Source organism: Bison bison, unplaced genomic scaffold (assembly GCF_000754665.1).
Source record: "Bison bison bison isolate TAMUID 2011002044 unplaced genomic scaffold, Bison_UMD1.0 scf7180017864270, whole genome shotgun sequence".
NCBI classification, from domain to species: domain Eukaryota; kingdom Metazoa; phylum Chordata; class Mammalia; order Artiodactyla; family Bovidae; genus Bison; species Bison bison.
The window spans coordinates 4795435-4809974 of NW_011494842.1; the positions used below are offsets into that span (position 1 = coordinate 4795435).

At 50.4% G+C, this 14540-nt stretch overlaps 1 protein-coding gene across 1 annotated transcript in view; it reads right to left on the reverse strand.

The window, feature by feature from the left end:
• The window catches only part of LRRC1 (leucine rich repeat containing 1), a 119392-nt gene that overhangs the window by 102676 nt on the left and 2176 nt on the right, over positions 1-14540 (reverse strand). The gene's annotated exons all lie outside the window — the stretch shown is intronic.

Below are 14540 nucleotides of genomic sequence, written 5' to 3' on the forward strand. Positions count from 1 at the left end.
GAGTACTGGAGTGGGGTGCCACTGAACTCGAGGAAGACTACATGGTACGTAAAGCATCCAAACCACCCCTCACACCCAGGCTCCCTGGGCTGCAAGTCTGACATCCAGTTACCCTCTGCCCACAACTGCCCAGTGGCCTTTCTGACCTCGGTCCCCACATCTGCAGCCCCAGGGAACCATCTGCTATGCACCAGGTCCCCCCTCACTGTCTCCAACACCTTTCTCCAGCTAGAAACATGCCGCTCATCCCAAATGCCACAACCTCTCAGAAGTCTTTATGCCCAATCACTATCCTGTGATTTACCTGAACGGAAAGGAATATGAGAAACAACATGCATTTATACATATACACGTATGTGGTAAAGAATCTACCTTCAATGCAGGAGACCCAGGTTCGATCCCTGGGTCAAGAAGATCCCCTGGAGAAGGAAATGACTACCCACTCTAGTATTCTTGCCAGGAGAATCCCATGGACAGAGGAGCCTTGTGTGCTACAGTCCATGGGGTTGCAGAGAGTCATACATGAGTGAGCGACTCAGCATGCATGCATGCGTGTATAACTGAACCACTTTGCTGTACACCAGAAATTAATACAACGTTGTAAATCGACGATACTTCAATGTTTAAAAAAATTAAGTGCATCTTCTCCCACCACATATGCAAGATTTGAAACTTACTGCCATTATGAAGTACACATCAGAGCCATACAGATCAAAGGTCTAAGGACAACGTCACACTCTTTCCCCATGCATGGTTACCAGGCAACAACGGGAACCTCACAGCATGCTGCAAAAAGCTCAGGACAGAGCAACCAGCACAGCAAGAATGGTGATGAGCCAAAAGGGAGTTAAGATTTGCAGGGATTGTCAAATGGCTTATGAGTATCTGAAGACCTGTCACATGGTGTAAGAATCAGACTTGCTCAGTAAGGCCCAACCAAAGAAAGAAAAACATCCCTCTACAATTGAACTGAACATGGCAGAGTCCTCTGGGGACCCAGTGAATTCCCTGCTCAAACAGGCTAGATGACTGCTCCGTGTGGCTTCAGGATGGAATCAGATGGACTAAATGGGAAACTGATCTACAAAGTACCTTTCTGACCCTGAGATTCTGCAAGTTCAACTTCCCTTGGGCATGTTCTTCCTTCCAGTCAAAACTTCCCAAGGTTCTTAGATAACAACGTGTGATCTGCTCTTTGGCCTATAATTAACTAGCCCTAGGGCTTCCCTTGTGACTCAGCTGGTAAAGAATCTGCCTGCAATGAGGGAGACCTGGGTTCAGTCCTTGGGTTGGGAAGATCCCCTGGAGAAGGGAAAGGCTACCCACTCCAGTATTCTGGCCTGGAGAATTCCATGGACTGTATAGTCCATGGGGTTGCAAAAAGTCAGACACGACTGAGCGAAAAGTACAGTATCTGCAAGAAGCAGCAAAGCCATCAGCAGGTTATCTGGGGTCAGAATTCAGCACCCCAAAATCAAGTCTACCATGATGTCATGGAACTTCCCTGGCGGTCTAGTACTAAGAAATCGGCTTCCAATGCAGGAGACACGGGCTCAGTTCCTGGTTGGCAAACTAAGATCCCACGAGCTGCGGGGCAGCTAAGCCCTCGTGCTGCAACTCCTGAGCCCACGTGCTTTAGCATCTGCACTCCACGCACAGGAGAAGCCCACGTGCTGCAACAAAGACCCAGTGCTGCCAAAAAGAACAAACGTGATGTCACATCCCCTGGCGACTGAGGAGGAAAATAAGCCTGATCAAGACGGATGTCAAAAACATAGCGTGACTTTTCACAGGAGTTGGAAGGAAGGAGATAAAGGAAGAGTCTGGCCAGACAGCATCAGCACTGGCTTCTGCGCAAGGATGCAGGCAGCAACACAGTAAGCTCTCCACGAAAGGACCATGTCCTCCCTCAGGAGCTACAAAGAACTTTAAAAAGATACAGAATCTTAATTGATTCCTATCAGTACTTTCCATGCTAATCGAAGGCTCCTGTTCTGTTTTTAAATCCAAAAATCAGACCTCATAAATGAGAACAGTGGGGGCTTCCCAAGTGGCTTGGTGGTAAAGAACCGCGTGCCGACGCAGGGAAACAAGGGTTCAGTCCCTGGGTTGGGAAGATCTCTGGGAGAAGGAAATGCCAACACACTCCAGTATTCTTGCCTGGGAAATCCCATGGACAGAGGAGCCCGGTGGGCTATAGTCCATGGGGTCGCAAAGAGTCGGACGTGGCTGAGCACGTGGGCATGCGTGCACGCACACACACACACACACACGGATGAGAACGGCACTATGAGTGGGAATTGCTACCGAGTCCAAACTCATACTACTGACCACACGACAGGCCAATGATTAAGAGATGAGTTGTTGGGACAAAGAACCATGACTGATTAGGAAAGCCAGCAGACTGAGAAGATGGTGGCCTCATGTTCCAAAGACCATCTCGCCTGAGTCAGAACTTAGGCTTCCTTTGTACTAAAAGGGGAGGGAGTCAAGTCAAGTATTTCCTGATTCCCATCAGCCTCCAGAGGGCATATGTTAATTTCTTCCTTCCTGCAGTCATTCACAGATGAGCTGGTCAAGATCTTCCTGCCTATAACCTGAACGAAGATATTTTAGCTTCATACTCACCAGGAGTCAGGTTTGCCAGAGGCGGGCCATTACGTAGAACTTAAGCTTACAGGCAACATCCCTTTAGTGGGACCCTTGTAACAGAATACAACTGTTCCCTATCTTCAGAATGCAGGTCTAAGTGAAGCACTGTGAGGTCTCAGGCCAGGAGCAGGCTGGCCACGGCCTTCAGGCTGCCATGACCTCCCCAAGGACCAAGCACACGGAGAGTTAGGAGTCTGACCTTAGGTGATGCATCCAGGCATCCGATCTCTTTGTATGTGGGGACGGCTGAGCTGGAAGGAGCTTTGGCATACCTCTCACCACCGCACCTGCTCAAGCCCTTTCTAGTGCTTGGGAGGCTTCCACCTAAACGGGGCTCAATTTTCCCCACTGCAGGGAACACACTCACATCTCCCAAGAATACATGTGTGGATTTCACGTCTGCAAGGTCAAGAACAAGAAGAGGAGAGGATGAATCCTTTGTATGGCCATTCTTCCTACCCATTACGAAAAAGCACATTCGGAGAGGCCCTAGGATGGACAAGTGAAGTTAGCGGGCATTTAGTACCAGTGAGATTTCAGTACGTGGCCAGGGACAGACGAGTGGCCGTCAGCTAATCCCAGGGGAACCTCGGAAACCTGAGCCAACCCTCCAGGACCTGGCTGCAGCTCAGCAAGCCCCATGTGCTGGCTGCTTGCTCCCCAGCCACCTCTAGGAAGACATGCTGTCACTGCTCCAGGCCACTCACCTGTCAGCACACTGGAGACGCCAGCAGCGTTCCTGGCTCTCAGAATGCCAAAGCCACCTTCCTGATGAGGCCACAGCAGACGGGCCAGACTAAGCTTCGTCCTATATCTCCCTGACCTCCTCCATTCCAAGGGTGGGATTCACTCAGTGGTACTTGTTCTGGCTTTGTGGGGTGGGGGTGGGGCTTTATTTTTGGGTCACCCATTGGTTTAAACACTCCAGAAGCAAGTTTAAACCGTTTTCCCTGGTCTCTCACTGGCATCTGAGCCTTTGCGGCTCCTGCGTCCTCCCGGCTCCTCTGCAATTTTCCTCTCTCAATTGCTATGTTCTTCTTGTCAAGGAGCCGTATTCCTTACCAGCCACCTGACACTGGCACAGTGGATGTGCTGTTCCTAACAGGACCCAGAAATATGCAGCCAGGGGAAGAATAGAGAGTAAACAGTCTCTCAACTCATGACAAGTGTGGTGATTATAATTTCTTTCACAAGTTGTAGTTCAAAATAATTACTGACAAAAATCTAAATACGTTTGATGGGCTCCCTTCAAAAAGGAAAAGAACAGAATGCCCTCACAACATGAAAAAAAGAAAATTTTTTTTTCTTAATGTTTTAAAAGCCTAGTATTAGAAAGCAAAGCATTAACCTTGGAGTCTTTCCAAAGTCAGCTTGAAATGGGCCACAGCAGTTACTGACAAAGTTCCCCTCCATCACTATATTTAAGTGCAGGGGCTGGACTTCCCTGGCAGTCCAGAATCCGCCTGCCAACTCCAGGGACAGGGGCTTGATCCCTGCTCCAGGAAGAGCCCACGTGCTGTGCAGCTGTTACGCTTGCAGGCAGCAACTACGGATGCCCTTGTGCCCAGAGGCCGCGCTCCACAACGAGACGCCACTGCAATGAGGAGCCCACGCGCTGCAACGAGAGAAAGCCCTTGTGCAGCAATGCAGGCCCAGCACAGCCAAAAATAAGTTAACTGTTTTTAAAAACAGAGTAGGGGTCTGCACAGAATCTGAGAAAGGCCACCAGGGCCCAACAACTTGGAAAAAACCAGAGAGCAGCATGAATATGGAAAAAGCAGGCGGTGACTTCTCAGATGGTCTTTGGGACCATCCAATAGACTCAGAGTAACTGAGGATACAAATGGACAGGCACAGCCACAGAAATCACGTGGTCCTCAGGGGGCTGTGTCCCTAAGCAGGTGTGTCCCTAAACAGAGCATCTGGAACTCACCAAGGGATGTGGGAACACCTCTTAAGGTGCCCTGGACCAATGAAGGGAAAACAGGGGGGAATGGAAACTGCTAGAACAATCAAGGTCAGCACAAGGTCAGGGTGCCAGGGGCTCCCCTGAGCTTTTCAACCCAGGAGGACCAATGCTGAGGCCCCAATGCTGAGGATACTCTGAGGACCTCAAAAGTACTTTTATTTAAGATCAAAAGGAAAAAAAATGGATACAAGAATAACATAAGCCTGGATTATATTTGTCCATCACAGTCATAAAGGAAGGGACCCAGGAAGGAAAAGTGCCTACAGGGCCCAGGACAGTCCGGCCCCGTGCACAGAGGAAAGCATGCCAGAGACGCTGTTTACCCAGGGCCCTGGGAGACCCCTGGGGACCCGGGGCAGGGGTCAGGGGAGCGTGGGGCGTGGTGCAGGATTCAAATGGTGCAAAGCAAGGACACAGATGACCTTCTGCCCTGACGGCTCAACTCTGCAGATTACAACAGGCACGGGGAAAAGGAAAAAATCATTTTTGCTTTAAATTGTTCAAAGAGAGCTTGGTGCCAGTGACAGAGGTGTAAGTGCTCTCTGAACAGCAGAGAGGAAACAAGCTCTGGCACCTAGGAAAAAAGCAAAGAAGGCAACCCGCCCTGAAGGAGCCGCTCCATGTGGCCGCCGCAGCGGCATACAGAAGTGCACCCACGCGTGCCCGCAAGGTCAGTGCTCAGGCTGGGCGTGCCACCTCAGGTCACATCTACTTCACCTTGCAACGTTTTGTTTCACTGAATTGTGATTTGTACACTCCAATATCTTGCCTTTTTCCTGTAATATTACATCCTGAATCATTTCCCGTGTCCCTAAACAGAGCATCTGGAGCTCACCAAGGCATGTGGGAACACTTCTTACGCTGCCCTGAACGAAAGGAGGGACGGGATGAAGAGAAAACACAGGGAGTGGAAACTGGTGGAACGATCAAGGTCAACTCAGAGAAGGCTGGCTGTGGGTGTGTCACCCACCTGCAGGAGTGAACGGGGGCACGAGGCAGGTGTCCGGCCCATGCGGCACTGCCGCGGGTGCGTTTCACACACTGATGCTAATCCCAGGGAGCGACAGTGTGCACAGCTCCACTCCAGATGCCTGCGCGGACTCACCGCACCGACAGTGTGCACAGCTCCACTCCAGATGCCTGCGCGGACTCACCGCACCGACAGTGTGCACAGCTCTACTCCAGATGCCTGCGTAGAGTGCCCTTATTTATAACAGGACTAGGAGCAAGAGGTTTCCATTTCACACCAATGATGGTATATGGGACGGAAGTTCACAAGGGCTGAGTAACCTGCTGAAGGTCAGAACTCTTAAATTCAGCTCCTGGCTCCCACTTCCTTTCCATTTGATGACACATTTTTCTTTCATTTTCAGGGCCCCAAAAACTAGCCAGTAAGTTTTTAAGAAAATCTAGTAGAAAAAAGCGGAGAAGGCAATGGCACCCCACTCTAGTACTCCTGCCTGGAAAATCCCATGGATGGAGGAGCCTTGTGGGCTGCAGTCCATGGGGTCGCTAAGAGTCGGACACGACTGAGCGACTTCCCTCTCACTTTTCACTTTCATGCATTGGAGAAGGAAATGGCAACCCACTCCAGTGTTGTTGCCTGGAGAATCCCAGGAACGGGGGAGCCTGGTGGGCTTCCGTCTATGGGGTCGCACAGGGTCGGACACAACTGAAGTGACTTAGCAGCAGCAGCAGCAGTGGAAAAAAGATCTTCTGAAAGGCAGCCACAGTAGAGCTAATGTGCTAATCTAATGAGAGTAAATTTAGCCCCAAGAAATGTGAAGTCTTGCATTTGATTCTAAAAAAAACTAAAATTCTGCACAAAATAATGGAGACGTGGTCTGAACGAAGCAACGTGCGTGAGCAAGACCTGCAGATGGAGTTAACCAAGCGTTTTATGCCCTGAACTATACATGTTAACTAAGCCCTAAGCACAATCCGATAATCACGCATGCATTCTATGCTCTCAGACTGCATCTATGAGCGTGTTCTGCCCAAAACGAGGGGAGGAGCCCTTCTCTGCCCTGGCTGATAAATCTCACTTCAGACATAGCATTTTTTAAAAGAGCCCTGGTGAAATGTAACATTTCCTACAGAAGCACAACAGGGAAAATCTAGGAACGAGAAAGTTTTCATTGGAGCCCAGATTCTACAGAAGTGGGAGGGGACACGCAAGCCAGAGAGATGCTGGTGGGTTGCCCTACCCTCGGGGGCTGAGGCCCTGCCACCAGCATCCCTTTCATCTGGCATTTATGCTGCTCTGGTCAAGAGTGGAGCTTCTAGACTCCTCTACAGATGTCTGAGCAGATACGGAACCTCCTCAAGCCAAGACTAATTATTTAGGGTCCCGATAACAGCAATTTAGACCTTTCCCTGGGACTTACTGCACATTCACTCAGGAGCGTGTAGGCACTTCTGTGAACCTGCGGGGACACGATGCCTTGGTGTACTTGCCTAATCCCAGCAAGGCTAACCAGATAAATGCGAAGGGCAACCAAGAGGTATGCTGAGAGGCAAACCCAGCGGACACCCCCCCCCCCAAACTGCCTGTTTCTCCACAACGCCGTTCCATTTGTCACCATCACCACTGAGTAACTCTGTCACCTAACTCACCTTGCTGGTAAGACCCTCCGGTGACCATCAGACCCTGTACTACCCTGGCTCTTGCACGGCCTCAGCAATCATTTCTTCTGGTCCTACAGAGCGATTACACGGACGCTGAGCACCTCCAGAGGCTCAGGCCACAGCGGGACCCACCACATGCGTGCTGAGCAGTGAGTTCCTGCCCTGGGTGACTCAGACCCTAAAACACAAGCGCACTTGCGCAATGAGATTAAGTGAGGACTTGAGTACCCATTTCCTAGAAGTGAAAGGAAGGAGATTTGACAAATGACTTCACTGACCGCGACACCTATTCCAGGGAAGATTCCAGGCATATTGTTAAAAATCAAGAAAAGTAAACTCAATTTAGAAAGCATTTTTGACTTGACTCTCCCCTTCCCGGTCTTTCTCCACACTCATAACATCATACATAAACAGACAAATGCACAGCCACACACGGAGTTTCTCATTATTTTGTAAAAAGGAGATACTGGACAATCTTCTCTGCATCTTTCTTTTCTTAGATAAAAATACATCAAGAAAGTTCCTCCAGACTACTTAATAAAGCACCGCGTCCTCTCTGTAAGTGTATCGCAATCTATTCAATCACTTCCCTGACAAGCCTTCACTGTATTTCCTTTTCCCTTTTTTTTCTTTTTTCTGTTCCTTTTCGTCTCCCTCCTTTTGGCCACTGCAAAAATGCATTAACAAAATTCTTCAATCTCTATCTTGACAGACTGGTATTTCTATTTTTAAAACTGAATGCCAGAGCTGGAATTGCTGGGCTGGGCTTCCAGTTTTCACAGAGAGTACGGAGAGGCTTCCAGAAAGGCCCTATCATCACACATCCACCCCTGCCCTGCCGCCCAAAGGAAAGCTGCTTAAAAGGTAACCAGCATTCGTGTCTGCACGTGCACAGACCACCTCTGGAAAGACACAAGTGATAAGAGCCCTTTCTCTGCGGAAGGAAGTGCAGGCCTAGAACCCGGGAACGGGATGCAGCTGCTCTTCTCTGTACACACGCTCCGGTGCTGCCTCAGTGTTTTATCACATCCGTGCATTACTTATTCAAAATATAAAATGCTCTCTAAAATATTTCTAGACATTTCAAAAAAAAAAACCAAAACAAATCCAGTCCTGACCACGGAGCACAGGCTGCATCCAATTCAGTGGTGTGAACTTAAAACGCACGGAATTTCATTTCAACTTAATCTTTTCTTGGTTGCACTGGGGTTCAGCAGAGAAAGCCACTCCTGTTGCAGAGCGTGGGCTCCGGAGCACGTGGGCTCAGGAGTTGTGGCTTGCGGGCTTAGCTGTCTCACGGCATGTGAGCTCTTAGTTCTCGGACCAGGGATCGAACCCACGTCCTCTGCATTGCAAGGCAGATGCTTAACCACTGGGCCACAAGGGAAGTCCCTCAACTTAACCATTTTGGAGCACCCCCATTACTCTAGATCCTTGTGATACAAAAACTGAGGGCAGCCCCTCCCTTCCAGGAGCTCTGAGTCCAGGAGAAAGGCAGGCATTCACAATGCAGGGCGGGGGGCACGCGAAACAAGATGCTGGAGGGTGACGATGACCCCAGAGTTCCTGAGGTGGAATTCTGCACAATCACTACCTCTTATTGGAGTCAGGGACTCGAATCTTTTGAACCTTACATGTGATTACAGGGGACTTTCTTCTGCCTTGTTAAACATTTTGAATTTATCAAGGTTCCCGAAAAGGGCATCAGTGTCATATTTGTAATCAGAGGCAGAAAATAAAAAAAAAAATACTACCCCCCAAAATCAATGTCCAGAATCAAAAATATCATCCTAACTGGATTTTTTTGGCTTAAAATTGGAAGCACTAATTAAAACTCTGGCTATCTTCTCTGTCTTAATCTATTACCATGACACTAATGTGATAAAATGTTTGTAGAGGGGAAGACAGCTGGGTTTTTAGGGAGCTCACACACTGTTTCAGATGGTCTGACACCTAGGAAAGCATTCCCAAGATGTATGGATCAGAAAGAACAGGAAGGAAGGGCGGGTACGTGTCCATAAGCCTCCCCTGACTTTCAAAGATATAGTTTACAAAGAATCCCAGAAAATTATTAAAAACTTGAATAAGGAACTTTAACATATTATTTAAATATTCTATTGAAATAAAGCCATATTCAAAAAGCACTAAGTGTAAATTTAGCTCTACTTTGATTTAAGCACAAGCTGGAATCAAGACTGCCGGGAGAAATATCAATAACCCCAGATAGGCAGATGATACCAACATTATGGCAGAAAGTGAAGAGGAACTAAAAAGCCTCCTGATGAAAGTGAAAGAGGAGAGTGAAAACATTGACTTAAAACTCAACATTCAGAAAACTAAGATCATGGCATCCGGTCCCATCACTTCATGGGAAATAGATGGGGAAACAGTGGAAACAGTGTCAGACTTTATTTTGGGGGCTCCAAAATCACTGCAGATGGTGACTGCAGCCATGAAATTAAAAGACGCTTACTCCTTGGAAGGAAAGTTATGACCAACCTAGATAGCATCTTGAAAAGCAGAGATATTACTTTGCCAACAAAGGTCATCTAGTCAAGGCTATGGTTTTTCCAGTGGTCATGTATGGATGTGAAAGTTGGACTGTGAAGAAAGCTGAGTGCCAAAGAATTGATCTTTTGAACTGTGGTGTTGGAGAAGACTCTTGAGAGTCCCTTGGACTGCAAGGAGATCCAACCAGTCATTCCAAAGGGAGATCAGTCCTGGGTGTTCATTGGAAGGACTGATGCTGAGGCTGAAACTCCAATACTTTGGCCACCTCATGCAAAGAGTTGACTCATTGGAAAAGACTCTGATGCTGGGAAGGATTGGGAGCAGGAGGAGAAGCGGACAACAGAGGATGAGATGGCTGGATGGCATCACCGACTCGATGCACATGAGTTTGGGTGAACTCTGGGAGTTGGTGATGGACAGGGAGGCCTGGCGTGCTGTGATTCACGGGGTCACAAATAGTCAGACACAACTGAGCGACTGAACTGAACTGAACTCATTTTTGGTAATTCAAAATGAACACAAAAAGGTTTTTGATTGATTTCTATAGGCACTGGGCACTTAGAATTTCCATCTCTGGGAGTTCTCTCTCCCCACGTGTTTCTTTTGCTTAAGATTCAAGAGCCTGTTGAGAGAGACAAGTAGCGGTTCCAGTCCGAAAACACATCCAGACACCGTGTCAGGTAGTGAACAAAGAAGCACTACTACATAACAAATAGAGAACGCAGACCCAAAATCGATTTTGCAGTCCAAGCCTCCTGCTCCTGCTACTCCTAAGTCACTTCAGTCGTGTCCAACTCTGTGCGACCCCATAGATGGCAGCCCACCAAGCTCCACTGTCCCTGGGATTCTCCAGGCAAGAACACTGGAATGGGTTGCCATTGCCTTCTCCAATGCATGAAAGTGAAAAGTGAAAGGGAAGTCGCTCAGTCGTGTCCGACTCTTTGCGACCCCATGGACTGCAGCCCACCAGGCTCCTCTGTCCATGGGATTTTCCAGGCAAGAGTACTGGAGTGGGTTGCCATTGCCTTCTAGTCCAAGCCTAAATTATCCCAAATATAATTACCAACCCAAGAATGAGGAAATACACCAAACGAAGAAAAAAAAAAAAGTGCCCTTTGGTACTGTGTTCACCATAATTTACATTCTCAAAATATCTAATGAACAACCCAGCATCAAAGGCATTGAAGATTAAAGCCTCTTTTACTTAAAAACTGCTTCTGAGACTGGAATTACATCAGACACACCTTCACGCGTTTGCCAAAAGAGCTCACATTATGAAAGCCACACTTTCAATTAGAATTTTAAATGATCAGCGCAAGGAGGATACAGAGTTACTGAAAAGTCACAAAGGGTAGATGGAGACTCAACCGTGGCAACGCGCGTGGGCCCTCCGGAAACCTGCTTCTATCCTGGATACGGGAAGGCTTTTGTTTTGACAGCACCCTGGGCCAAAACCAAGGCATTCTTTTTCAGGGCTAGCATTAAAAACCAATAAAAACAAAACATTTTGTAAAAGCCAGCTTGCCTGTCCTCCAGGAAGAGTCAAGCTCACAGTGGCTGAGATGAAGTTTCGTGGAGACCGATACCTGAAGCCTGCTTCGTGTGTCCGTGGGTGCGGAGGAAGAACAGAGCCTGGGTTTGTCCCTGAGCTCCTGCAGGCCCAGCAGGCAGAGGTCAGCCCTCGCAGGCTGCAGAGCCCCCCGGCAGGCCAGGGCCTCGGACAACTGTCACCTCGTGCCAGTGACCTGGGAGAAGCCGGCTGGGCTTAAGCCAGGCTTCAGATACAGCTCCTCGGTACCAGCTCAGCAGTGCACACATGTGTGTACGTGCATGTACATGTGCATACACGCGTGTGCATGTGTATACACATGTGTACATACGTGTAAGGATGCAGGAAGAAAGGCCCTACAGGAGAGCAAAGCAGGAAGTGAGAGAAAGGCAACGCAGATGCAGACCTACAGGCTGAGCCCCAAACGCCAGGGTCAACAGGATGAGGGTCCCACATCCAGGGTCCCCACAGAGGAAGGGCTCCAGGACAGAGGAGAGCCCCAGGGGTCAGCCATCCGCTCTCTCTGACAAGAAGTTCAGAGTACGGATGGAGATCCTGGGTTTGCAAGCCCAGGTGATAAGCACCGAAGCACATGCCAGACTGAGCCAGGCGCCCTGCGGACGGGACTGTGCTCCTCACCACGCCCTCCCGACGGCGGCGCCAGCCTCCCTTTAAAGGACCAGAGAGGCGAGGCTGGGAGACATGAGGTCACTTGGTAAGACCATGGGACCGGGAGAGGAGACGGGGTAGGAACCCGTCCCTCCTGCCCCGGAGCCCACAGCGCCCGCGGTCCTCAGGGCAGGGCCACCGGACCCCAGCACCGCTCACCTGGGCGCCCACTGCCCCCTGCTCCACGCCACACGTCAGTATCCCGAGAAACACAGCTTCAGAATCCACGGTGTTCAGAGAACTGTGGGTGCTTCTGGTAAAGAAGCAGGTCCGTACCAGGCGGAGTCTGCCCAGGACGGGCCAGAGGAGGCAGCCCGGCCCCCAGCAGGTCCCGGAGGGGTGCAGCCGAGGGCCTGCTTTGTATGCGTGTGCTGGTCAGCAACCCACCGTGCTGGCCTCGTGCACGGCATTCCTTACAGGCCCCCAGGGAGCCCAGGCCCCGGGGGGCTCCCAACCTAGCGCCTCCAGAGCCCGAAAGGCCCGTGAAGACAGGCTCAGAGTCCCTGTACCGCAGTACCATAAGGGCCAAGAGAAATCGGACCTTTCTCTCCAGAAGACTAACTCAAGGTCTAAGTAAAATGTCTCTGGAAGTGAAAAAACTTAACGGTTAGTTACTTCACAAATACAGTGTGTTTGGACTCCAAGCCTTCACAGCCAGACTGAAAATGCAGGCCGGAAGTGGCACAGACCCCAGGCAGGCAGCGAGGGTCCGATGTCTAGGTGCCTCCCCCGGGGGCTGCCCGGGGGCCGCCTCGGGAACACCCCACGTCAGCAATGCAGAGGACCTGGGTCAGCGCTGCAGGGCTTTCCCACACAGACCCACGCCTTACACTGCAGACTTGCTTCCCAGCCTGCCCCAAATGTCAACTGTCCCTCCAAAGGGACAAGGACCTGTCAGCTCAAGGGTGGTCAAAGCTATGAGAGGGTGGCTGAGGGCAGACAGCGTTTCTGAAATTTGAGCAAAACCCCCAGGGTTCAGGCTCCCCACCAATCTGAAGGGGAAACGCTGCCTGTGACTGTACATGTGCCTACGTTACAGCTCATTCCCGGAGTCTGAAAACTCGGAGGAGGGAATATAAAAGTTTACTGAAGCAACACGCAAAAACATTGGTCTACACTCAGCCTGAACGAATTACCTTGAGGCAAACTCTGAGAAAAATGAACTGGGAAGAAGGGAAATACAGAAAAAAAAAAAAAGAGATGGGGGAAAGCAGTAAGGAAAGAAAGGCTGTGAAGAAGCAAAGACGAAGGCAAGTCAAGAAAAGACCTGGGAACAAGAAAAAAGAGAGAGGGCTGGCGAAGAGGGCCGCTCTGCCCAGAGCAAAGGAGCGGAGCTGCGGCACTCTGTTATCAGGATCCCGGTTCACCCGGGCCAAGGCTTCAGATTACTATCGCCCCTGTTAGCTCCTCCTGAGAAACTAATTAGCTAGTTAAGTCTTTATCTTTAGAGCCTCCATCCTCCAAACCGAAGGAGACGCCCAGCAAGGCGAGACGCCACCCAGACAGTGGGATCCAGCTCCCGGTCAGTCCCTCTGCAGAGTCCTAGGAACGTCAGAGCCCACAGGAGCCCAGCCAAACCCACCCTGCGCCCCTGACCCACAGTGTGGCTTCAAAATGGTTGAGTTAGATGTCAGCACTCAAAAATCAGAGACTTCACATGGGAACTCTTGTTTTCCAGCAAAAGAATTAAAAAAAAAAAAAAAAAACAGCACTCAGTGAGGCAGTAGCAGGAGGCTCCCTCCCCCGGGGCGCAGGGGCACACCCCTCCTGCCCACACGCCTGTCTCTGGCTGGACCCCCTCCATCCTGCGGGGACAGAAGGTCGGTGATCGCCATGCCCTGGGCGTCCCTGTCACCTCCTGGTCACACCCTGGGCCGCTGACCCTGCTCAGAGCTACTTCCTGTCACTCCCCTGACTCCGCTGTTCCAGACCTTCCACAACCTCTCCCATGGTCTCCACCCACCACTTCTCCAGGACTTTCTCCCCCTCCCCGGGCGGAAACCCTCTCCTCTGTCTGCGGAAACAGCAACGCAAACCTCCGGTGTGGGAAACCTTAGGGGCCTCAAGCTAACGCGTACTAAGTCACTTCAGTCGTGTCCGACTCTTGCGACCCCGTGGACGGCAGCCCACCAGGCTTCTCCGTCCATGGGATTCTCCAGGCAAGAACGCTGCAGTGGGCTGCCATGCCCTCCTCTAGAGGATCTTCCCCACCCAGGGATCGAACCCTGTCTAATTCATCTACCTGCACTGGCAGACCGGGTCCTTACCACTAGCACCACCTGGGAAGCCCAAAATTTTGAGTGGTGTGAATGCTACAGTTCTCTGTCCATGGGATTTCTCAGGCCAGAATCCTGCGGTGGGTTGCTGTGCCCTCCTCCAGGGGATCTTCCCGACCCAGGGATTGAACCCATCAGGCCCCTCGCCCCTCCTTCTCACCCTACAGCCTCCCCCGCAGGTGGACTAGGCACCCTGCAGTATCCCAAGTCCACAGAGCTGAGCCTTCCAGCAAAATGAAGCAGAAAGGCCAGCACCACCCCAGGAACCCCACCCCCCCATAGAATG